Source organism: Aythya ferina (genome assembly GCF_964211825.1).
Source record: "Aythya ferina genome assembly, contig: HAP1_SCAFFOLD_29, whole genome shotgun sequence".
Taxonomy (NCBI): Eukaryota; Metazoa; Chordata; class Aves; order Anseriformes; family Anatidae; genus Aythya; species Aythya ferina.
Window position 1 is genome coordinate 361,425 of NW_028181463.1, and position 2,913 is coordinate 364,337.

Consider the following 2,913-nt stretch of genomic DNA (forward strand, 5'->3'; position numbering starts at 1 on the left):
TCAGTGCCTCCTTGAGCTCTTTTTCCTCATGCTGTAAATGATGGGGTTCACTGCTGAAGGCACCACCGAGTATAGAAATGCCACCACCAGGTCCAGGGATGGAAAGGAGATGGAGGGGGGCTTCAGGTAGGAAAACGTGGCAGTGCTGAGATACAGGGAGACCACAGCCAGGTGAGGGAGGCACGTGGAAAAGGCTTTGTGCTGACCCTGAGAAGAGGGCATCCTCAGCACTACCCTGAAGATCTGCACATAGGACAGCACAATGAAAACAACAAAAAAAAAAAACAAGACCTATAACAGGCACTAACCAGAAGAAACCCAACTTCCCTGAGGTAGGCATGTGAGCAGGAGAGCTTGAGGATGTGGGGGATTTCACAAAAGAACTGGTCCACAGCATTGCCTCGACAGAGGGGCAGGGAAAATGTATTGGCCGTGTGCAGGACAGCATTGAGAAAGCCACTGCCCCAGGCAGCTGCTGCCATCTGGGCACAAGCTCTGCTGCCCAGGAGGCTCCCGTAGTGCAGGGGCTTGCAGATGGCAACGTAGCGGTCATACGCCATGACAGTGAGAAGGTAATATTCTGCTCCAGCCAAGAAGACAAAAAAGAAGACCTGTGCAGCACATCCTTGATAGGAGATGGCCCTGGTGTCCCAGAAGGCATTGGCCATGGCTTTGGGCAGAGTGGTGGAGATGCAGCCCAGGTCGAGGAGGGAGAGTTTGAGGAGGAAGAAGTACATGGGGGTGTGGAGGCGGTGGTCACAGGCTACAGCGCTGAGGATGAGGCCGTTGCCCAGGAGGGCAGCCAGGTAAATGCCCAGGAAGAGCGCAAAGTGCAGGAGCTGCAGCTCACGCGTGTCTGCGAATGCCAGCAGGAGGAACTCGCTCACAGAGCTGTTGTTGGGCATTCTCTGACTTTGTACTTGCTTGTCTGTTGAAGAGGAGAAGACAGAGCAATATTAGAACAGACGTCTCTGAGGAAAATAGGAAATAAAACAGAAGGGTGGATAACTCAAAGTCAGAAAAATGTCAGACCAATGAGCTTTGCAGTAGTGTTGCAAACAACTGAGCTGATTGTGGAGCAAAGCTGCAACTATTTTCCTCACTTTATTTTATCCTAGTTGCCCGTATAACACATAGGAGAGGTATTGAATGGTGGAACTCCCTGACATTACTTCCACACTCCAGGTGATATCCTGTGGGTGCCAAGAGGCAAAGGACTTGTCCACTGGGGAAAACTGAGCAGAGCAGCTCTTCCCATCAGTCCTGCTCTCTGCTGCCCTGGGCTACCCCTCTATGAGCTACAGGACCATCCCTCTCAGGTGATGCCCTGAGAAGAAACAGGAGACAGCTGAGAGCAGAGAAGCCCCACTCCAAGTGCAGCTGAACAGAATCTTCACTTTTTCTCCAGGGGACTGATCAGGATCTCAGCTCTTCCCTCCTAGATAGGGCTGCAGAGGCCTCATTCCTGCTGCACACAGACAGCCATCCAGCAGCATGGACATGATGTTAGTATGGAGGTGTATTTTCCTTGGGCAGCTGGATAACACAAGGATGCCAGGAGAGAGCTGCATCCTGCGGGAGAGAAGCATGCAGCCCAGGAGGATGCCACGGACAGAGCTGGATATCTGAAAGCTGGAGTGTCCCATATCCCAGCTACACCCCCTGCAGGGTCTGGAGGAGGCTTGGCCACTCCTCTCTTATCTGACCAGGGGTAGCTAGGTTATGACACTCCAAGGGGCTTCTGCCAGACTTCCTCACCTCGCAGGGCAATCCAGCAGGACTCTGGTCAGTACAAGATGGACTGAGCAGAGCTCAAGTGCTCAATCTCGTGTGAGCAGGCAGAGGAGAGCTCTGCAGACCCAGGGCACGCAAAAGCCCCACCAAAGAAGCCTGGTGAGGGATTCCTTGCAGCCCTGGGGCAATGGCAGTGACCCCATGAGCTGGGTCTGCCTCCCAGCCTGCCCAGCACGGCCCTGCAAAGTGCCCCCGTGCCCCGGGCACCACAACCCCCTTTCTCTGCAGAGCAGCACTGCCAGCTGGGGCTGGGGCTGGGGCTGGGGCTGGGCTGGGAGGGCGCTTCCCTGAGTGTCTTCTAGGCCAGCTTCAGGCACAGGGCTTCTGGATGTGAGTGTGATCTGTGCTCTGAGCAAGGAGCTCAGAGACCACCAACAGGCACGGGGCTGGAGCATTGCCTGCAAGGACTCTCCTGCCCTAACACCTTACAGGACTGGCACAGAAATGGCTCCTGTGCATCAGAGAGGCTGGGAGCCCAGCAGCAGTGCTGCAAGAATCACAGCCAGATTACTTCTAGATGGGCAGGTCCTGGCCCAAAAAGGGGGTGTTTTGTAGGTCTGTTGTTATGAGGTCAGTCGTGCTTCAGAAATTCCTAATCCAGTCCTAAGTGAATGTCCATAAAGAGGATTGTGAGTTGAGCTCTTTCTGAAGTAGCCGACAGGTCATCCCTTGAGTCCTGGCTGAGATCTCTGCCATTAGGCTCACATTTGACAGTGCCTGTGACAAGCCAGCAGAAGACACCTGCTTTGCACTGTAGGCTGTGAGATCCACTCTTCCAAAGTACCTGGTAGGCCCCAAAGAGGAAGAGGTCTTGGATAGGAGTTGTCATGTCAGAGGTGTCAGCTTTTGTCTGACGTTATCCTTCAGGGCTGCTTTAAGTTTTCTACACAGATGTGGTCACTGCTTCCAAGATGCCTGTGGGAAACTGAAGCATGCATGAGGACCTGGGAAATGTTACCCTGGATTAAAAGTTACCCTGGATCCATTGGATGGCTTGGCCATCATAAAGTAACAATTGTGAAAAGGTAAGGGGGTTCAGGTAATATTGATGCTGCTGCAACACTGACTCTGAGAATACTCCCTTCAGACTCTTACTTTGTTTCTAACCCCTAACTGCTA

At 53.1% G+C, this 2,913-nt stretch overlaps 1 pseudogene across 1 annotated transcript; it reads right to left on the reverse strand.

Annotated features, from left to right (window-relative positions):
• Positions 1–905, reverse strand: LOC311428030 (olfactory receptor 14J1-like; annotated as a pseudogene). Its single transcript has one exon. The product of its transcript is annotated as an olfactory receptor 14J1-like (transcript).
• Between the last annotated feature and the right edge of the window lie 2,008 nt (positions 906–2,913).